This window comes from Leptonychotes weddellii, chromosome 5 (assembly GCF_054177405.1).
Source record: "Leptonychotes weddellii isolate Sample4059 chromosome 5, ASM5417740v2, whole genome shotgun sequence".
NCBI classification, from domain to species: Eukaryota; Metazoa; Chordata; class Mammalia; order Carnivora; family Phocidae; genus Leptonychotes; species Leptonychotes weddellii.
The window spans coordinates 25,764,508-25,788,571 of record NC_138373.1 but is presented as its reverse complement, the minus strand read 5'-3'; positions in this window follow the sequence as shown (position 1 = coordinate 25,788,571).

The following is a 24,064-nucleotide window of genomic DNA, read 5'->3' as shown; positions in this document are numbered from 1 at the left end:
TGTCATTTATCCAATAGACAATAGAGCAACAAGGCAGCTTCAATTTGTCCAAAAGTGTTCGGCAAATGAAGGAGATGCCATTGCTGAGGTAGCATTAAAGTTAATGGAAATCTGAGCCTGGGATTATGACAGTTCTCTCAACCTGAGCACACTGCCTTCTTAGGCAGTCCTTAGTGTCCTTAAAGACTGGCTGAAGCAGCCTCCTGGTGGCTAAATCCAAGATAGTTGACCCTTCAAATTTAGTGAATCTCTAAAGAGCTACAGATCTACTTTGCTGATGAAGTCTTCACTCATTCAACCAAGAATTATTGCACACCTACAATGTTCTAGGACTATTAATTTCTTTCTTTATCTAAGAAACATTTATTGAACATCTACTGTGTTTCTTGCCATGGGATGGACAGAGGTAATGTAAAGATGAATAATAAATGGTATAGTCCCTTAAGAAATGTGAGGTTTACCATTTATCATCCATCTAATAAATACTTATAAAATATATACTCTGTGCCAGATACCAAGTGAACCATTTTATATTCATTATCTTATTTAATTATCACAATAATGTCAGGGTAGATTGGATTTGCTCTACAGAATCTTGCCACCCATATCAAAAGATGAAGTCTATTTCCCCTCCCCTTGAACCTAGGTGGCTTTGTGACTGACTAGGATAATAAAGTATGGTGAATGTAATGCTATGTGACTTTTAAGGCTGCACCATAATGGGGGGTAAAGCTCTGCCTGGCTCTCTCTCTTGAGATAGTCACTCTTGAAACCAGCCATCACGCTGTGATGAAACCCAGGACACATTAAGATGCCTACATGGATAGAGACCAAGGTCTCCAGACCTTAGTCTCAGCCGAACTCCCAGCCAGTAGCCAGCACTAACCTGGAAACCATGAGGTTGACCCATCTTCAAACAGACCTGAGCCCACAGGAGAGGAGCCACAGCTAATGCTGAGTAGAGCACAGTGGAGCCTTCCCTACTGAGCTCTGCCCACGTTGCAGATGCACAAGCAAATATGTTTTTGTTTTAAGCCTCCTGGGATGGCTAATTTTATGTGTCATCTTGACTGGGCTAAGGGATTTCCAGAGAGCTTGTAAAACATTATTTCTGGGTATGTCTATGAAGGTGTTTCTGGAAGACAGTAACATTTGGATCAGTAGATTGAGTAAAGAAGATCACCCTCATCCTTTGCAAATTGAGTCTCTGCATAGGTCAGGGTGCTGTGTTTCCTAAGAGAAGAGCTTCCTTAGCAGATTCTGTCTTTAACCAGTTACTATCCTCAGCATCCACAGGGTTCTGCCTAGGACGGACGGGACTGTTGGCTACTGGGAAATATCAAGCAACTAACCAGCTGACAAAAAAATCGATTCCTATATCACATCCCTTCCACAAGTTTACAAAATTGGTGTGTGGCAGACACTTCTGAATCTTTGCCTTTGGGTCCCCAGCATCATAGAAGCTTGTTAATATTGACTTTCATCTAATTATTTCAGTATTTTGTTGGCAGTGTTGTTCTTTTTTCATTTTTATTTTCCTAGTTACCTTACACCCTAAGGGAATGGTAATTGATAGAAAGGTCCGGGCTCTCCCAGACTCAAAGTACATACACTCCTTCCTCCTCTCCCCCACTACATGTATTTTGTAAGAATTAATAGCAGGTTTGTCACTTAAACTTTCCATGCCTCAGTTACCTTATTTTAAAACAGGCGTAATTCTACTAACGCAATTGCTCCCTTTGTAGAGTAATTATGAGGGATAGAGGGAGCTCTCCAGCTGAGTGTACTGCCTGGTGCTCAGTGAGTATTTAATAAAGGGTAGCTGTAAATAATCATCACCCCGTTTGTAGGGAGATGCTACCAAAGCCTTCCAGATCTCTCAGAGGACTCCAAAGTAATTGTGCTTGGTAGATTGCATCATTCTTGCACAGGTCTATCTCATCACATCTTTCTCACGGAGGGCTGCTAATCTTCACCCAAGATTAGTCCCAAACTCACAACCCCACAACCCCAGTGCAGGCTATATTTTCTCCACTCAGATCTCTCCAACTTGGTGTGAGCACTCTGATGCTTTCGATTCATAGTTCAGCTTTATAACTGGAGTCTGAACCAGACTTCCTTGTCTCAAGCTACAGCCTCTTTCTTGGGACTTCATTTATATTTGGCCGTGGCCCAGGCTGCAACTGCCTCTTCATTCCCAGAATCACTGATACATTCCCCCTGAGTAGAGCAATTGGAAAATTTTCTCTGTAACTAATAATAATAATAAAGTAAAAATGATGGCTGAGACCAAGTGCTTACTGTGTACTGGGCACTCTGTTAAGGGAGTCACATGTATAATATCCTTTACTCCTCACAAAATTCTTGAGGTAGGTTTTCTTCCTATCCCCATTTTACAGCTGAGAAAAATAAGGACCTGAGAGATTCATTTCGTCCCACATCTAGATAAAGACTTTCATAAACCTTCCAACAGGTGGGTAGTTTCCTTTTAATGTTGATATTTAGGGATCTAGGGTGGTCAAAGTTTGTTATCAAGGATAATGGAGGCCCCATTCTAAAACATAACCTTCTATTGAAGAGAATGCTCCTGTTAGCCATTAACTTTATAGCAGGACTTCTATGCCTCAGCACTATTAACACTTGAGGACAGATAATTATCTGTTGAGGAGGGGTGCCTTGTGCATTGCAGGATGTTAAGCAGCATCCTTTGCCTCAAGCCAGTAGCACCTCCCCCTCCTCCCAAGATGAGACAACCAAAAATGTCTCCAGACATCAACAAATGTCTTCTGGTGGGAGGCACAGTTGCCCCTGGTTGAGGACCACTGCTCTAAACCACAGAATAATTTCAGGAATCATCTGTCAAATGGAGGTGAACATGGATCAGGTTCATTTTTGGTAGATATAAAGCTCATGGGAAAAGTCTAGGGCACAAGATTTTGTTCACCAAGGATAGGATCTCCAGTAGGATGTGGGGCATGAAGGCAAAAAGCTACCAGCTTAGGCCAGGTTGGTTGGGGGCGGGGTGCCCTTAGGAATAACAACCATAAGAGGGTGAATATAAGACACAGGGGGCAGAACAACAGAGGCCCCCGTGCTACCACGGAGCCTGTGGAGCTAGGACATCCCCTCAGAATTGTCCCAAATTAACACTCAGGGACTGGACATTTGCACCCCTCTGTTGACCATTTATTGGGTGGATGCTGCCCCTGAAGTAATATAAACAAGGGCAAGTCCACTGCAGAGACTAAGCTAGGAGTCCCCAGAAGCCAAAACTCTTGATGGCTTGGGGAATAAATGCGTTGGTCCTAAAAAAGAGATCTCAGGGCAAAGCATAGCATTCACTGCAGGAAACAAATTGCATTTAAGGCTCTGGGGTAGATGCTTTATGTAGTTTCATGGATTTCCTCATCACAACACACTGTATCATGTAGGCATCATTCTTCCCATTTTCCAGGTGAAGACACTGAGGTAGATTAGGATATTTTTGGAGACAAGTTACTAAAAACCCAATTCAAACTAGCTTAAGCAAAAGAAATTAATTTATCAGTTCTTGAAACTGAAAAGCCACCCAGAGATTTGGCTTTTAGTCCAGTTAGAGGCAGGGCTCAAATGATGACACCAGGACTCAGTCTCTATTGGCTCTGCTGTCCCCTGTGTTGGCTTCATTTACAGATCCCACCTAGCTGCTCTCAAGTTATCTAGGCTTGGTCATTTCAGTGTGCTTCCCTCCAAACTCAAGCAAAAGTCTTAGAATAGATCCCCTTGACTCCAATTGGCCGGACTTTGTTATGTGTCCATCTTTTTTTTTTTTTTTAAAGATTTTATTTATTTGACAGAGAGAGACACAGTGAGAGAGGGAACACAAGCAGGGGGAGTGGGAGAGGGAGAAGCAGGCTTCCCGTGGAGCAGGGAGCCCGATGTGGGGCTCAATCCCAGGACCCTGGGATCATGACCTGAGCCAAAGGCAGACGCTTAACGACTGAGCCACCCAGGTGCCCCATTATGTGTCCATCTTGAACCAAATCGCTGAAGCCAGGAGAATGGTGTGAAGCCAGGTTGGTATGGCTTACATGATTCACCTCTGAATCCAGGAATCCACCTCTGAATTCACTTTACTAGAACCACCTGGGCTGAGGGTGGCAGAGAGGTAGATTCCTCCTTTCCCCCCCGCAAAACTGTTACTTTAACAATCTATAACAATCTCAAGAAGGAGGAAAGGCTGCTAGGCAGCAAATACAGCAAATGTCCACCACCAAGCCTCTGGCAAGTGGAGTCATTTACCCCAAGGTCATAAGCCTATAAAAGTAGAGCCAGGTTCAAGCCCATGACTGTCTGAATCCACAGCTGTTTCTCTTTCCCCTCTGCCTCTCCAGAAGGCATAAGAAGCCACAGAGATGATTTAGAGTAAGAGCAAACTACAGCTCATGGGTCAAATGCAGCCCACTGCCTGTTTTTATAAATAGTTTTATTGAAACAGAGGCAAACCCATTTATGAATGTATTACCTACGACTGCTTTCACTCTACGGCTGCAGAGTTGACTAGTAGGAACAGACACTGCATGGCCCAAAGCCTAAATGATTCACTATGTGACCCTTGACTGAAAAAGTTTACCACCTCCTTTATTCAAAGAGTGGATCTCTACTGATATTGTGCAGTGGCTGCCCCGCTGGATGGAGCCAAGGGGGCAGCAAGATGTTGGGCCTGTCTCATTTCACTCCTTCTTCCACTCCCACAAGGAAACTTGGGTTACCAGCCATGGTTCTTACTTTCTTCCCTATTTACTTAACACCAGGTTCATTCGCCTCCAACCAGAAGAGTCCCTCAACTGAAGAGTGAAAACAATTCAGAAAGGAAGACTTGCACACAAATTGCATGTGTGAATGCTCCTGAAATTCGCCACTTATACACATTGCTATTCTTGAGGTGTTTTTATCTCCCTTCAAAAGACCTGAGAAACTTAATACTTAGTGGCAACTAATATCACAACAAGACCCATCTCAGTCCTGCCAGAGACCGAGAGGGTTTTATTCTCCCTGTTCCTCTGTCAGATTTTAAATGGATGTGGTTTTATTCCCCTTCTCATCTAATATTGGAACATATCAATCTACAGTGAGATCTCATTTTTAAATGATGTTCTTGTATTTCAAGAGGCCTTTTCAAGGGGGGAAAATAGTCCACTCAAGAGAAAGCTCATGGCTGGAAAGCAAGCATATTTATCTCCAACAATTCAACAAATATTTACTGAGTGCTGGGCACAGATTCCTGGTGCCTAATTCCATGTGCCCAGAAAGGGGACAAGACTTGTTCAGAGTCACACAGCCAAGTTAGAGGCAGAACACCTGTGTGTTTTCTTTCTTCTTATAGCTGTTGGATACTTTCCATTCCCTTGAGGTGAGGCACAGACTGGCTGGAACCAGAATCCCTGTCTATGCTCTGCTGAGCTGTCATGCCCTAGAGAATAAAAAATGCCTTCTCTTGCCATTCTCTGGTATAAATCTCTCTGTATTCACCCATTGTTTTTGGAAGGAAGTCATTCACTGGACCATGGCTGCAAGCATGCACATGGTCTAAGCCTTTGTGACCTGTTTGGCTTATTCTTTCAATGGACTTCTCATCAGCCACACACATCCTGTCCTTTGCCTGTACTGTTCCCAGTCCCTACCATCACAGGGTCTATGCATTTATGCACTCACCGAATATCTATCCCACCCTACCAGTCACTGTGCATTCCCCTGACCCTCCCTCCTCTACACATCAGTTTAAATATCATGTCCTCAAGGCATCTGCCTTCAACCACTGACTTCTCAGACCAAGTGAAGTTCCTAGTGAAACTCTCATAGCTTTCTGTATTATTTATTCATCATAGTGGTCACATTTGTAATTATTTACCTAAAGAGAGTCTCTCCCATTTCCATTTCCTGAAAGCAGGAACTGAGCTAGCCTTTTTATTCATTTCCCTATAGCCAGTTCCCAGCACAGTGCCTGACACATAATAGGTGCTCAGTATTCATGCATTAATGAACTAACCAATATGGCCTCCAGGCTCTGGGGCAGAGGAGAAAAGTAGATGCTTTTATTATAATGGACAATGGGACTGGAGGAAATTTGTCTCTCTGCCCTCCTTTATGATGACATTTTCAAAAGGCTTATTTAATCCCATACCTCCTTAAAGCCCCTGGATTTTGTGGCTGGTATCCAATAAAGTAGGTCTCTAATACCCTCACTTTATTCCCAGGCTTATTCCTGAACCTCTTCTCTTGACCCTCCTTATGTCCCAGACCAGGTTCTGACCTCTGAGACTCTCCTTCTCTGGTTTAATTTCTCCAACATATAGACTTGCCTTGAAATAATTTTGCCTTTCCCCACCCCCAAAACCATGGATGGAGCTTCATCCTTCTTAGCTGAAGATGTGCCTTGTCCAAATGCCCAGACCATACTTTGGTTCCCAAGAAATACAGCTGTAAAGATAGTTCACATCCTCCCAGCTCCCTCTACCCCAAGATTTACACATGGTTTTTCCACTGCCTGGAATGTTCTTACCCTGTTCACTTGGTTAACTCATGCCGCCCATACTTAAGACACTAACTCAAATAGGAATCCTTCTCTGACTCATAAAGCCAGGTCAGGCCCCCCTGTTATATCTTCTTTTAACACCACAAAATTGTATTTGTAAAAAATATTTGGAGCAGTTTAAAAGGTTACAACTGTGGGGCGCCTGGGTGGCTCAGTTGGTTAAGCGACTGCCTTCGGCTCAGGTCATGATCCCGGAGTCCTGGGATCGAGTCCCACATCGGGCTCCCGGCTCGTCGGAGAGCCTGCTTCTCCCTCTGACCCTATCCCCTCTCATGCTGTTTCTCTCTCTCTCTCTCTCAAATAAATAAATAAATAAAATCTTTAAAAAAATAAAATAAAATAAAAATAAAAGGTTACAACTGTGAGATTATTCTCATTAATGCTGATCTATTCTAGGCTGTAAACTCCAAAAAGGTTAGAATCATGTCTCTTTTTTTGATTCATTATTACAATCTCAATGTCTGGCACAGAGTAATGGCTTAAAATATTGGTTGAATGAATGAAGGAAGAAATTATTAGAATTGGGTACATCCTCAGGGCCCCTGGGTGGCTCAGTCAGTTAAGCAGCTGCTTTCAGCTCAGGTCATGATCCTGGGGGCCTGGGATCAAGCCCTGAATGGGGCTCCCTGCTCGGTGGGGAGCTTGCTTCTCCCTCTCCCCCTCCCCCTACTTGTGTGTGCTCTCTCTCACTCTCTCTCTCTGTCAAATAAATAAATAAAAATATTTTTAAAGAAGAATTGGGTACATCCTCTTTGAGCCTCTTCCTCCTTTTCTAATGTAAAGAAATGGGCTGGGAAGCACGGAGGATCTCTTAGAACTTTCCCAAAACATCTCCTACAGTAAGGAGGACAAATAAGGGACATATAACCCCTCAATTATTATCTGTGAGCTGGAACAAGCTACTCACTTGCTTTGTTCCTCATTCTCTATCTTTCTAAAATGATTATTAGAATAATAATGCCTCTAATGGTACATTTGTTCATTCATTCATTCATTCAGTAAAGAGCATTTCTCAAAGTGAAGTCCCAGGAGCAACTGCATGGGGACCACCTGAGCCACTTAATGATGCAGATTCCTATCTCTTATGTGAAGATTATAGGTGATACTTATGCACCTCTTAGTTGAGAACCAATGGGCATAGTGAGTCGTGATGTTTAAACACTATATATAAAGCAGTTATGAAGCTGCTTATGAAGCACAGAGCCTGCTACCTCCTTGGAACCATACACCAGTCCATCTTTCCAGCTATTTCTCCAACCATCTACCTAACCACCTACCTCCTCCATCTTTTCTAATGTAGTACTTCTATTTCTTCCTCTAATTCCATTCTATTCTTTTTTACTTGCTTTTCCCATTTTATCCTAAATATCTTGGTCTTCCCCAAATCAGTAGGAGGTCCATCCTTGTATTAAGTGATGAGAGAACTCTAGGAAATTCAGAAGACAAAGACGTGGTCATCAAGAAGCTCCCAGCAGAGAGAAGAGACCTGGGCCTCTGCATCTATATAAAGGTTTGTGGACACATCGTGATCCCTGGGCTTCAACCTATGAAGATTGCCTCTCCTCTCCTCCCTTGTTCTGTCCCATGAAGCCCAGTTCCATGCTCACCTAAATAACTCTGACTCTGCTTCTCAAACCTTCCCCATCCCACACTTCTTTGTCACTTGGAGATAGACACAGTCACTCATTCACCACATCCCACCTGTGCATTCAGAACTTCTTCCTCCTCAGGGTAATCACAGGGCAAGATTAATTATGCTAATCAGCTTCTATGGGCTGACACAACCAGATCATGAGATAGCCCCAGAAATCTGTATAGGAGCTACCTACCTGCTGGGTTTAATTTCACCATTCAGCCCAGTAATTAAAGGGGGTGTGCTCTTTTCAACTAAAAAGCACATAGTTCCATCCTCCAATGGAAGTTACAGGTTTTCCAGGGAATAACTTGCCATTTTATGCTCCTCTTGGGACCTGCCACTGGACATCTCTTTCTTGGGGCTAGGTACCAGCATTATAGCCATTTTTTTGGTTGTTGTTGGAGGTACAAAATGAAGTACTTACATTTCGATACATCTTAAAAGCCTTCTCTTTCCCCATCCCCTCTTCTATACCCTTAAATTTTTAAAGATATTTTTCTTTATTTAAAAATAAAAAAGTTGTAAAAACTGCATACCAGGCATCCCTAACATGTGTTCCATGGACTGCTAATTTTGCAAGCTGTGTTGGGGATAAAAGTTGACAACCCAAGTTTGAGAAGCTCTACTTTGTATACTCCGCTCTTGAGGAGTCACAATGAATGTTTTCATATTAAAGCTCTGAAATTCCTGTTTCAGAAAACACATTTAACTAGTTAACCCAATATTTTCCAATTTACCTTGCCACATGTTTTGTTTCCCCCAAAAGGTGACCCTAAGACAAAGACTCGAGTACAGTTTGCTTATTGAGAGATTTCAGAAACCAGAAGCAAGAGTGGGAAATGTGAGGCAGGAGAAGAAAGAAAGCCAGCCAAGGGTGTATTTATGAACTTCTTACTGCTATCAACAATTGGAGTTTAGTCTTGCTGGGGCACCCCCTAAAGGTTCATGTAAAATGCATTGCAGAATGGTCCTGCTGGAGGATAGAAAAGCTTAGACATGTATCCACTGACCCATTCCCTTACTGTTTGAGAGTTGCCCTAAGGGACTACCTTTATGTACTTCTGAGTTGACCAGTTGTTAAGCCTTCCCCAGCTTTTGAAAAACAAAATGGAGAGACACCATGACCCTTAGTGTGGGACACTGCCAATAGGTGGTGGAACTGTCCACCGTAACAGTGCTGAAATCAGGAGGGCTAATGGGGTGTGGCATGGTCATCACAGCACCTGCTATACCATATAAACTTAAGAATTAGAATTCTAAGTTATTAATATCCAAAACACTTATATTCTATGTACAAAACCCAGTAAACACTTCTCGGAAATTATTAGTGCTTGTCTATACCACCCCCCACTCCAGAGATATAAAAGACTATGTTTCCAGCCCCTTTGCAGTGATTTAATGCTGGTCAATAGACTAAGAATAGAGTTGTGTGTACCACTTCCAAGCTAAGACAGTGACAGTCTCTGTTGAACTCCATTTCTCTCTTTACCTACTGAGTGTGGTGTGAAGTGTGGCACCAACTGAGATGGCCACAGGAAGGAAGCAGCCTGGATTCCTGCATGGCCTTGGAGGGAACTGCCCCAGCGAGTTGAATGACTTGCACGGGATTTTGGGTGAAGAAGTCAGCTTTCATCTATCAATCCATTGGAATTTAGGGCTTTGTTTTTTATCACAGCAAAGCCTAGCCTACCCTGAATAACCCAAAAGCCTTAGAGAATACAGCCACAGAGAAGCAAAAGGTCTCTGTAATTTCTAGGATATTCCTTACACAGGATATCTAATATGGGTCAGCTAGTGTTATAGCAAAGAACAAGGAGAGGATAAAGAAAGGCTGAATTGTTGTCTGTGCTACTTAGCGTAATTTATAGGAAATCCAAAGACAAAGGAAGAAAGGGTTTGGTGATTGACCTAAGCACTGCATAAAAATGTCTTCTTTCTGCAGAATGAGTCAGTCAAGATGGGGTTTTTCAACTTTACTGGAGTAGGTATGGACCAAACTCTTCCAAAGCAAAGGGATCTGGGTGTTACGCTTCTATGTCATGTTTCTGACTCTTTAAATGGGCTCATTGATCTATGAAACATACTCTTGCTGGTCTATGGAAATGAACAATTGAAGCAATGTATCCTACCTTTGCTTATTCCAATTCACTTTACTATATTTACTTAAACTAACTCTGAAATCTTGGCACTGTAACCCTTGTTTAAATATTTTTCTGCCCCTCCCCTTTGGGGAATCCAATTACACATATATTCCACTGTTTGAATTCATCCCAGAGCTCACTGATTCTCTGTTAATATTTTTAAATTCTCTTTTTCTCTTTTTATTTCATTTTGGATAGTTTCTATTGCTGTCTTCAAGTCCACTAATCTTTTCTTCTGTCATATCTAATCTCCTGTTAACCCCATCTAGTGTTTTTTATCTCACATCCTGTAATTTTCACCTCAAGAATGTCAGTTTGAGTCTTTTTATATATTCCATATACCTGCTTAAATTTCAAATATTTTTAATACAGTTATTATAACTTTTTAAACATTCTTATATATTAATTCTAGTATCTGTGTCAGTTTTGAGTCAGTTTTGATTAATTAATTATTCTCATTATGGGTCATATTTTTCTGCCTGTTAACTTTTTAAAAAGATTTATTTATTTATTTTAAAGAGCAAGAGAGAGTGAGCAAGCAGGGGGAGGGGCAGAAGAAGAGAGATAATCCTGAAGGAGATTCCCCGCTGAGCATGAAGCCTAACCCAGGGTTCCATTCCAGAACCCTGAGATCAAGACCTGAGCACCCCCCTGCCTGTTCATTTTTTTATTGGATGCCAGGCATTGTGAGTTATGCCTTCTTGGGTGCTGAATATCTTTGTATTCCTATAAATGTTCTTGAACCTTGTTATGGGACACAGTTAAATTCCTTGGAAAAGTGTTATCTTTCAGATCTTGCTTTTTATATGTTAGGACCAAAACAGTGCTCAGCTTTGGGCTAATTGAGGCAAGATCTTTCTGTGTGCTCATCTCAATGCCTCATAAATCAGAAGCTTTCTAGTGTGGCTGGTAGGAACAGGAACTACTTCCAGTCCTACGTCAGCAATAAGCACTGTTACCATGAATCTTTTCAAGTGGTTCCTTTTCTCACATCAGATAGTTTCTTCACGTGCATGTGCTAATAAGTGTGTAGCCAGATATTCAAGGGGTACCCTATTCAGATCTTGCTATAAAAGAAAAAACCCTTACCTGCTTAAATTACTGTTTTTCTTGGTTTCTGTTACTTGCAGCTGAGCATACCCTTGACTGATAACCCCATTCCTTCCCTCCATAGGTAACAGTTTGGGTATGTACAATTACACAAACATATAAAACAGAAGCAAGTGAGTTCTGCTTAGAGAACTTCCCCCAGCCCAACTTGTAATGGGCTTGAGAGAATTGATGTGGAAATAGAAACTGAAAGGTGGGAATTTTTAATTTAAAGCAAAGTAATAAATAATTAGATAGCTATATTTATTGCATGTGATTTATGCGTCAGGCACTGGGCTAAGTGCTTTACATAAATTATCTCATTTAGTCTTCAAAACTACACTAAGATGTAGAGTTAATAGATATATTTAACAAATATTTATGGGTTCTTAGATATGTGGATTATTAGAACTGTTCTAGGTATGGTGGACATTGCCATGAATTCTACAAGGTACCTTCCATCCATGAAATTACATTCTGGCAAAGGAGAGAGACAACATTAAGTAAGTAAATAAAGTTAAAATATAAGGCTATGAACAGATCTCCGAAGACCATGAAAACATATGATGTGATAAAGACAGAACATATGGTTACTCTAGATCAAGTCATTGTGGGAGGCGGGGGGTGGTGTCTCTGAGGTGCCTTTAAAGGTGAAATCTGAATTACAAGAGTGAAACAGTCTTGTGAAAATCATTCCAGATAGAGGTTATAGCTAATGCAAATGTCTTAAGTTGAGACCAAGCATGCTGGGTTCAAAGAAGAGCAACAACTAAAACGAAACAAAACAAATGAGCCACTGTGCAGAGCCAGAGGAGATGAGGCTGGAGGTGTTGTGAGGGACAGTCATGAAAGTCATGAACAACTTAGCAAACCAAGGTCAGGAGTTTTTATCCCATTCCAATGCAATCATAATTAACTGTAGGGTTTTAAGCAAGGGAGTGCTGTGGCTTGATTTATATTTTACAAACGTCATCTGGATACTCCTTAGTGAATACATAATGGGGGACGAAGAGGAATAAGGAAGTGAATTAGGAAGGTTTGCATTCATCTAGAGGATGGAAAGACTCAGCTTGGATATGGTGATAGTAAAGATGAGGGATGGAGATGAAATTGGAATATGTCATGGAGTTTTCAGAGCTCACACATGGATTGGCTATGAGCTATGAGAGAGAAGAACCAAGAATAGCTCTTGGGATTCTGGCTAAGGCGTTAAAGAGAGAGAGATTAAATATGAGAGTGATTATATGACTTGCCAAAGGTCACACGGCTGGCCCATAACATTCATTTATAGTGTATTTAATATTCATTCAACAAATATGTGTGAGGTACAGCAGAACTATGAGTGGTCAAACAGTCATGGTCCCTCATGGAATTCACAGTTGTAGAGGAGGAAAGAGTGTATAAATAATTACACACACATGCCCAGACACACAGAGAATATTTAACTTCATTATTAACATGATTAAAAGAATCTGAAGTTCAAACTCAATCTCTATAACCCAAAGCTCATGCTATCCCTCATGCTATGGTTGATTGAATTTCCCAGGGTTTGAAGGAGAAACCCAGGAGTCAGGACTGTTGAGACCCCCTGCTGTCCCACTTGGCCCTACTTCTTCTTTACTCAGCCACAAGCACCTCTGGATTTTTTCTTTTCATCTTTCTCCTTCTATGCTGTACTGGTGATTATTGCAGGAGTCTTGGCCAACATTCACTGAAGACCTACTATGTGTCAGGCACTGGGCTGGTCATTAGAGAAACAAAAAATGAGGAATAGATCTTCCTTTCCTCAAGGTGTCCACAGTCTACTTGGAAAACAGAACTAGAACCGATTATTTCAATCCAGTATAATTAGTGTCATGGTAAGAGATAAGCACAGGACACCACTGGATCACAAGAGAGGGTCCTTTACACAGACTGGAAAAAAGTAGAACAGCTCTCTTAGAGGAAGTGATATAAAGAAGAGGAAGGAGAGTTTTCAGAGAAGAGGAATTTTAAGGCAGACAGCAGTCCAAGTAAAATCATAGTCTTGCAATAACACACAAGTTCCAGGGACTATGACGTGCTCAGACCATAGGTGGAAGGGGGCGTATGGAAGATGAGGTTGAGAAGTCTCAGCCTGGCCCCGCAGGAAATTCATTACAAAGCCTCCTTTCCCCACATTCCTTCCTCTCTGTCTTTCTCCCTTCATTTTTCCTTTTTCAGAAAAAAAAAAAAAAAGGACTTCCTAATGCAACCTGGAATCTGCATTTAAAAGACTAGGTTTCCTTGGTTTTCTCCCCATCCTACTTTCTTTCTTTTTTTTTCCTCATTTTTTTAAAAAATTTTATTATGTTATGTTAGTCACCATATAATACATCATTGGTTTTTGATGTGGTGATCCACGATCCATCCGTACTTTCTAGGGACCCGCCATATTCTGATCAAGATCCTCTTCTGTTTGGGGGACAGAGACAACGTTTTCATCTGAAATTCTTTCTGTCCCTCTTCCATCCGGCCGTTTCTTTAACTAAAAAGGGAAACTGCCAGGGGGAATATGTCAGGTTCTTGATAGAATCTACTGTCTGTGTATATTTTAAAACACATAAAAGGGCTCCTGAGTTGAGTAGGGGCATTCCCCTGTACCCTAGGTTTCTGTTCCAGGGGCTGTCGCCAAAGTTCACCTCCCAGTTCAGCCTCCCTGGAGGCTTCTTGGAGTTAATGTTTAGGGAGCTCCCCTGGGATAGGTCCTTGAATGCTTTTGCCTCATAGAGACAAATTCATTTCATTCTTCTCCTGAGTGCTCAAATGATCCTTTTAGCTCTCCAAGACACACATGTGCACACACACATGCACGATGTACATGTGTGTATAGACATGTACACAGACACCCATGCACACGCATATTCTCAAGTTCTTTTATTTATTTTCTTTTGTGAAAATGTAAACTCTTGCAGGAATCTGAGAATAGTGCCCCATTTTAGGATTCTGGTCCATCAGGGTTTGAACTATAACTTGTATGAGAATTCTGTCTGCTCCCGATCATCCTGCAGAGCATTTCAGGGAGGATCCCTTACAGTTATTTTATGTACAGAGTTGATTTTTATTGTCTTTTATCCCATTTTTGGAGAAATTGCTCAGAGAATTTAAAAATGCATTCCTCTTTTAGTCTCCTTGGAACCCAAGATGATCTATAAGAATTCATAAAATGTAACTAGTAGAAAGCTTTTTTAAAAGTCAGGGAGACTGATAGATAAATAGACAGAAAGGTAGAAAATAAGAAGGTAAACGAAAATTAAAAGATACTATAGAAATACGCAACCCATAAAATTACACAGGAAAACTGGGTTTTTAATTTGCTTTTGAGCTGTCTGGAGACTGGAGAATCAGTTCAAATCAGTGTTGTCTTCCCCAAACAAGAGATCACACCCTAGGCTTTGATCAAAGGGAGTCATCCTGCAGCCCTAAATTCTGGTCCAGACTTGGACTCCATAGTTCACAGATGCACCTGGACTTCCTGGTGCCTCTGTTCCTGTGTCTATTAAATGCAAGCACTGAGCTGGATCATTCCTCAAAAGTCCTTGCCAGTTCTAATGGTCTAGGGCTTTATAAATAACTTACTTCTGGTTTAGTGATTCTGCCAAACAGATTCCAAAAGTCATCACCCATTTTCTGAAGAGCAATCTTCCAGATCCTTAGCCTCCATTTCTGGACTTGAGTACTTCCTAGATGAGCATCAGAACCACCTGGGGATTTGGAGGGAGGGGAGGATGTTAAACAAGCAGTCTTACTGGCTGGACTCCGACCTAGTGAATCCCACTAGCTGGGGCTTGGGGACAGGCACTTAAGCTGTTTAGGTGATTTTGATGACCCCTCAGGGCTGCTGAAGTTTTCTGCTGCTGTAACAAATTACCATAAACTCATTGGCTTAAAACAACACAAATGTATTATTTTACAGCTCTGGAGATTTACGAGTCCTAAATTAGTTTCACTGGGCTAAAATCAAGGTGTCGGCAGGGCTTCCTTCTGAAAGAATTCAGTTCTTTGCTTTTTCCAGCTTCTAGCAGCTACTCAAACTCCTTGGCTCTGTGGCCTGAATCTCTCTTACTCTTTCCTTTGTTATATTTCTTTCTTGGACTCAGACTCTGGCCTTCCTGCCTCCCTCTTTTAAGGACCCTTGTGATACCATTGAGCCTACTCAGATAATCCAGGCTAATCTTTCCATCTCAAGATCTTTAATCGAATCACATCAGCAGAATTCCTTTTGCCATGGAAGGAAACACATTCACATGTTCCAAGCATTAGGATGTGGGCATCACTGGGGGCCACTGTTCATCTAATCACATGTTCTCTTGGTTTTGCTGGGGCTGCTAGAAGGGGCTCTGAATTTGTGGCTGCAATTTTTCTCTTGTAAAAGCCAGTGAACTGACTGTAGGAGATGCCATTGAACACTTGCTAATAATAATCTATATCCCACCAGGTATTTGGTGATCACTTGCATCATTATGTCACTTAGGACCCTCCATTTCATGAAGGCAAATATATTCTTCTCAGGCAACAGAGTCATGTCTATTAAAATAAGATGGTTTAGGGGCCAGACTAACCTGATTAGCACTTTACCTTGGTCACTTACTTGACTTCTCTACTTAGTTTCTTCATCAGCAAAATGGGCTCTCAGAGCTATTAACCAGCAATTAGGACTAGAGCCCTATGCTCAGCAGTTCTGACTCCTAGACCTATACTTTGCTCAGGGGGTGTGTGGGAGAAGAACGATGGCAAGAGAGGCATCTTTCTTTCTTTGCCTATAAAACACCTTAATTTTTGTTTTGAGTCTCAGTTCCACCAAGCAGAGAAAATTAAATCTTGAACTATTCAGGATTCTTCTCCTCTCCTTTCTCGAGGGGTCATGGCTAAGTTCTGGGGCTTCCAGAGTGACATCAGGAGAAGGGAGGAGGTGGTGGTTGTTGTTGTTTTTTTCTTTTTCTGTCACTGTCTGTTTGGGCAAGCACCCCCTGAGAATTGCTCTTTCCCTTCTGGTCCAAGTCCTAGCCACTTTAAAGCCTCTGTCACTGTCAGCCTCATTTGAGCATGAGAAGCATTTGGTTGCTCTTTCTCAGGGCATGGGGCATAGGGAGATGCCCCAGTTGTTCCCTACTCTTTCAAGATCTCCCTGCTCTGTGCCACATGCTCACCACTCAGGATTTTGCAACTCGGTACATCTATTTCCGGACAACTGGACACTTCCATTCATCCTCAACTGCTCCCAGATGACAGGGGAGGGGACATTCTAAGGTCTTGCTATTTTTCACCTGTGCCGTTTCTACCACACTGCCTGGGCATCTTCTGGAGTAAATCAAATTAGACTCCCATCCCAGTTGGTTTATAGACAGGCAGAGGTCAATGGTTAAGAACACAGCAAGACAACCATCAGGACTAGAGCTCCCATTGCTGCTGTGATTCCTTTGCTAGAGAAGGAACTATACGTGTGACCATCCCTTGCACATCGTTCCTCGGCAGCAAAAACTCAGAAGGCAGTGGAAGGGCTGTAGACAGGATAAAACACTTCTGTTTAATTGCCTGGGGAGGGTCAGAAGCGACCCTCTGTTCAGTTTTGTCAAGCTTATTAGTTGGAAAAGAATGTGCTCAGCACATAAACAAGAGCCTTTTTTCTATAGCAATTAGAAACGACCCTAACCTTATTCGTTTAAACACACGCCCCACCGCAAAGTTGGAAAGACACCAAAGAGTTGGAAAGACACCAAAGTTGAGGCTGACGACTGCTTTTGTTAATCCTCAAACCTTTGCATTTAAAGACAGATCATGTTTCTGACAAGCTTCTCCTCTTTGCTAATCCCCAAATATTCATTTTCAAAGGTTTAGCTGTGCAAATGGCAGGCTGGGGCCCCAAATGTGCCATGGAGGTGCATCCTCTCTGCTTCCACTAAAGCCACCTGTTCTGCCCCCATCTCCCATCACGCACACTGCTTTCCCATTGATCATTTATGCAACTCTACCCTCTGCCAGCCTGTCAACACTGTGAGACCAGGTGTCTACCCACCGCCGTGGGCTCAATGCCCTCTACAGTGCCTGGCACACAGAAGGTGCTAAGTAATGCATGGTTTAATCAGCCAATGAATGAATGAATGAATGCCTTCCCTAAGAGGAAAGGTAGAAAATGCCAGCGGTCATTGCTGGGGTGATGGGGATCTGCAAACCTGCAAAGCAAATAACACTGAGAGCGGAAACTATTTCCACCCCCCAAGTTTTCTGTAAAACTGGATGTCACAAAATGGTAGATCTCTATTTCTGCAAACTTTATTAAATAATCAGGGCCACTATTTATTAAGCACATACCACATGGGAGTACTGTGAGGAAGCACTCTGTGTACATCCCTCCCTCTTTTTGGTACTTGAGTGGGATCTCTTCCATTGACCACTCCAGGCACACCCCACACCCCAGCACCTGCCCATCTCCATTCTGCTCTGGGTGTTGCGACGCTAACTTGTATAGACCTCATGGATCCTCTCAACCTCCAGCTTCTAGATGGATTCAACCAAAAGCAGGTACCAGCAGACATGAGTTGGAGGGAAGGAGTAGGGAGTGGTTAAAATATTTCTTTCCCTGGCTTCCTCCCTGCCTAGTCACTATGACTGAGCTGACTGCATCACCCCGGCGAAGACTCCCGCCTTGAGCCCTGTCCATACCAGTGTCTTCTCTGGGTGCCTATTACCACCTATTTCCCTTACCTTTTAAGCTTTGGGATGATACCAGTTGCCTTCTGTTACTACCCCAGGGGCACTCACTAGGCTTTGTGGCTTTCCTTAAACCCTGTCCAGGCTTTCTCCATGATGACTGTCCCATGGTGCAGGTTATTAATACCTCCAATTTAAAGAGCGGACATTAAGTCTCAAAGAGATTAAGACATGCCCAAGGTCAGAGTCAGCAGGAGCAGATCCTCCAACCTAGGTCTGTCTGACTATAATTCTGATGTGTTCTCTCCCCATATCTAAGAGAAGAGAGCGGCTTGTGCCTCAAGCTGGAGCTGTAACTCACAGAAAAAAACTGACTAGAAGAATGTGAAGTGGCGGCCAAGAGCAGAATTCTCACTTCGGAACTCCACCTCCACAGATGGGCACTTAGAGTTTGGCTCCGTGGGTTGGTGGTGGTTCACTGAGAGTTCAAACCCCCGTCACAGACACGTGTGGGTGAATAAGTGGCAGGGTCTTTGGTTCTTCCAAGTGCCTGATACAGGCGTGCAGATGCGTGGGGGTGTGAACAAGAGAGCCTCGAGTATATTTCACTCTTGGATACAGCCTATAAATATGTATGTTGGGTCCCATGAATCATTTAGGGCTGGGTTGGTTGCATTTTTTATATTTTAAGGGATGGTTTGACTGACTCAGAGATGTTGGCAAGCACCCCCGAGGCCAGAGTGGAACCAAAGGCTTTATAGAAATTGGGGAAAAAAAACCCTGGTATTTGCTGCCTAACTTGATTTCAGAGTGATAAAAGTTTGGAAAGTTGCACACCTTTCAGAATTTGTTTTAACCGTTTATTACAACTGTGACTCAAGTGAGTCACCTCATTTCTCTGAGCCTCAGTTTCCAGAAAAATGGGGGTAAGAGCCAAATGAAATGAATGCATATAAAGCACCAAAACAAAATTTAGATCATACATATGTAAATGTCAATCACTCTTCTTCTCCTTCTTGGTTTGCTCTAGTCTGCAGCCAAATCTGAGTGCCCAACACACTTAGAGTCGGGCTTCGGTGATTAACAATTGCTAATGGGTAAAAGATGCCTCTTTGTTTATATGGTAACTTCTGAATGGCAGGTGTATCTGTCAAGTTACACTGCAGTAACAACACTTAACTCCTTTTTCTTATACCATAGAGCATCTTCACCCCCAAGATGAGTATATGCCTAGACATCCTTTGTCATCACTCTTCATTCCATCCAGAGGATTATCCTAGAAGCTGCCATGTTAGAAAAATGTCACCCCACTCCCAAGCAGAGTTGACTCCACATGGACTATGAATGAGCATCTAATCCAATCAGATTCCTTCCCCAAGAACTGGGGATCTGGAACTGAGAAAGAAACCCCATCTGTCTTCAGAACTGCAAAAATGTAAAAAGCCTGAGATTATGATAAGAACTAGAGAAAGTCAGTTTTGGGAGAAAGAAATGGGATAACCACTCAGAGGGGAGGTGGATTGATTGAGAGAGGAGGTCATCTTAAGAGTATTCCATTCCTGATTCTGATTGGACCTGAGGCCTGGTCACATTGCTCTCTTGGCTTCCATGGGCCACCCCGATACTTCACTTTTCTGAAACTCATTGGATTTCTATCACTTGCTACCAAGAGTCAACACCCAGGTAGCAGATTAACATCTATTAACTTGGTTTTAAAAATTATTTATTTTTAAATAATTTTAGACTTACTGCCAACTCATTTCTACTCCACATCATTTCTTCTTTGAATTTGCCCATTTATAAAATGAGAAGAATGATTTTCTGGAACAGTCCTTTTTTTTTTTTTTTTTTTTTTAGCAGGATATGGCAATAATTTCAGGCCGTCAGAGAAGTTAACATAAGGTTAACAGTTATTTCAAACAGGTTGTAAGATATTCTCTGGTTTTCACCATCTGGGGGAGGGAAATGTTTTTATTTTCTCTTTAATTATTAAGCCCCTTTCAAGTTTTAGCAGTGAAAGACATCCTAAACCCAAAGGCTGTATCGCTGTAAGATCTATATTCAAATTCAGGTTCAATTAATTTGTATTAAGTGCTTATGGACAAGATATTTTCACCTAAGTAAGTTCATTGAAACTCTAAAATAACCCTGAAAAAATAGATTTCATTGTCTCCATTTTATAGATAAGGAAACTGGAAACAGCTACATTAATAGATTTGCTCATAGTAGATGGTGAAGTCAGGATTTGAACTTGGTTCTCTTTGTTTTATGCCACAGCTCTTCCCTCTACAAAGGTGCTACTGGGAATCTATTGGAGATGATGCTGATGGTGGTGATAGTAGTCATAAAAGTAATCATTGCAAACCTCGATAGCCTTGCTATGTGCCAGGTACTTTCCTAAGCACTTAAAGGAATAAGTACATTTATTTTTCAGAGACCTTCTAAAACAAAGCTCTTTATCACCCCCGATTTGAGGAAAGTGAGGCTAACAAGGGTTAAGCAACCTGCTGGGATCAAATAATTTATTTTTGCCAGGGTTGGGATTTTACACCAGAGCCAGTGGTGGTATATGGAATCAAGGATCTGCCTATTTTCGGTTCCAGACCCCACTCTCGGCCCTACCCATATTACCAATCCTCCACCAAGAAGGAAGAACAAAGAAAAACCTCTCCTCCTCAGGACAAGGTCCTCAACATCCTGTGTCACCATGACAACAAGCCCTAGTCAATTTCCTTACAAGGAAGGGAAAAGCAAAAGTCAAACAGAGCTTCCGTGGGAACATTCTGTGGGCAAACACCAGGGCCAGTGTTCTCGGGCCTCTGTGTCCTCACTTAAATAGGGTGAATCACTCCTGGAATTAGAGCTGGGAGGTGGGCCAGGTTCCTAAATAGGTATGGTTAATGGTGCTCTTGGAGAGCCTTTGGGTCACTTTGAAAATTAATCCTTTTTCCTCCAGAATCTGAGCTCATAAATGAGCAGATTAGAAATCAAAGGGCAGAAACAAATGAGAGTTCCTGGCAAGGGATTTTAGAGCATCACAACTTTCTTCCTAGGCTGACATCATCTTGTCTCACCTCTTCTGCCCATCCTCCGCCAAGGTCTAGCCTGGTTGAAGACTTCCAAATCTCAAAAGAATGTAGACTCTAAAAAGTCAGGGTCCATGTTAAACTATTCATTGCTGCCTACTCACTGCCTAACACAGTGCCTGACCCATAGTGGGCACTGACTAATTACTGATCAATAAACTGATTAATTGCAGATTAACTGCAGCACTGAATTGGTTGGGGGAGAATGCCTTTGTTCCAATATTAGAAAATTCAAAGCAGAATGTTTTGACCTCTTGAGGAGGTGACATTTAAGTTGAGATTTGAATGACAAGAAGTAGCAAGTTATATGACTATGAATAAAGAGAATTTCAGGCAAAAGAAATAGCAGGTGGGAAGGAGCATATTTGAGAAACAGCCAGAAGCATGTGTGGCTAAAGAAATGAGGGTGGATGGAATGAGAAGACATGAAGTTGAAGAGACAGCAAGGGCCAGCTCCCGTAATGAGGGTCTGGAAGTAAAATTTTATTCTAAGTGTTACGTGAAGACACTGAGGGATTTTGAACAAAAAAGAAAGAGAAAAAAAATACGTGTTATTCACTCAATGTCCCAAAGCTTGGTATATAACAGGTGCTCAGAAATTGGATGAATGAGCTGAGGTAATGCATATAAAGTGCTTTTTAAACAATGAAGTGCCTCAGAATTGACAGTCACCATCATTTGGAGGAGAATAAGACACTGCCCCCAGTACCATTCTCTTAGATCACAAAGCTATTATAGACTTCTGGGTAATGAGGGTGGAAATCTAGAGGCACCTGCTTTTTACAGCATTTCCTTTCTGTTAAAATGATTTCAAACCACACCAAAATACATGGTTGCAATAGTACTGGCCAGACTCCAGAAGAATTTCCATGAAGAATTCACTCTTGGCCACCTGAGGCCAAACAACCAGATCAGGAAGAAAAAAAAAATAAGGTAATAGATTTTCCTTGACCCTGATATTTGAGACACATTGGGGTTCTGATATGTAGGAGGTACATTCTGATGAGGTCATGACTCCATCATTGACCTTTATCCCCCCAACACTACCTTTCCTATTATATTCACTTAGAGGCCATCATGGCCAGAATTGTACATGTTGCAGGGAGCAAAGAGAAAGAAAGAACAGTGGTTACTTACCGCCACCTGGGATGCAAGATGTGAGCTCTGGAGTGGGAGGAGTCATGGAGACAGACGGCCGGTAGGAATAGTGAACCAGGGGGAGTGCTCAATGGGCTGCTTCTGACAAGGTAAGAGCTGCACACCATATTCAATAATTCATGTATAAATTCCCACTGCAACATCAGTGGAGCAGAGACTTTTCTTCTGCCCACCCTCAATAGACAGCCACCAGGCTTCAGAAATATGGCCAGTAGTAGGGTACATTAATCAGCTGTCCAGCAAAAGGGCTGACGGGGGGAGATCCAGCAGGACCCAGGTGGACAATCAGGGATGCGGAGGAAAATCCACCCCACCTATCAGCACGTACCAAACTTACATAAGCCTCTCTTCATTTTTCAGAAAACGGAGGAAGAAGAAAAATCCAACAACCAGGCACCTATAAAATGACTTCCCATCATAAAACACATGGAACATTGCACTCAAAATGCATAGAAAGTGCACACATTTTAGAAAGATTTACTGAAAAAGAAAAGAAAAATTTAAAAAGCATCTGGTATGCTCTCAATAAAATTCAAGGAAACATGAGCTTATTGGGAAGTGGCTATATAAAGTGAGGTAGATCCATATGGTAGAATATTATTCAGCCATTAAAAACCATGTTCTCAAAGACTAAATAATGACATGGAGAAATGCTTACAATCGAATGCTGTATTTTAAAAATGGGACTCAAAAACAATGAATGCCAAAGAAGCCCAATCTGTGCATCAATGTTCATAGCAGCTTTATTCGTATTAGAAAACTGGAAACAACTCAAATGTCCTTCAGTGCGTAAGTGGTTATACCAAACTCTGGTCTACCCATGCATTAATACATGCAACATCCTGGATGGATCTCAAGGGCATGAGGCATAACAAAATAAGTCAATCCCAAAAGGTTATATACTGTATGATTCCATTTAGTATGTAACATTCTTGAAATGACAAAACTATAGAGATGGAAAGAGATTAGTGTTTGCCAAAGAACAAAAATGGGGTGCAGGGTGTGAATAGAAGGGGGTAGTATAAGAGAGTTCGTTTGTAGTTCCATGAATCTATACATGGGATAACAATGCACAAAACTCTGAATATACACGTACACACACAAATAAATGCATGTAAAAAATGGTGAAAACTTAATAAGATCTCTGTCTAGAAGAGTATTTTACCAATGTCAACATCCTGGGGTTGATACCATGCTCAAGTTGTACAAGATGGAACCACTGTGGGGAAGAAGGGTGAAGGGTTCATGGGACTGTATGTGAGTCTATAATTATTTCAAAATAAAAAGAAAAAATGTATACTAAAATACAAATTTTGACTAAAGGAAAATACTCCATCATACTAGCAAAGATGTTTTTTCTGGCTATTGGAATAATGGTCATTTTTATGTTCTTCTGTGTACTTTTCTGTATTTCTAAATTTTCTGCAGTAAATATAGGTTACTTTTAGAATCTGAAAAGGGACTTATTAATTCAAAGTTTAGTGATTGAAATAAAATATTTGATCAATGAAGAATATCCAAGGGAAAAAATATATATGAGAGTGTTATGAAAGGGAATTGAGTGAAAGGAGAAGAAAATGTCTTGGTAAGCTAGAGAAACCTTGCAATGAAATACAAAATGTAGCAACAAAATTAAATCATGCATTGATAGCAGTGCAGAAGAGTCTAGAAACTAATCAATGATGTGTAAGCACAAACAAAACTTGTTCAG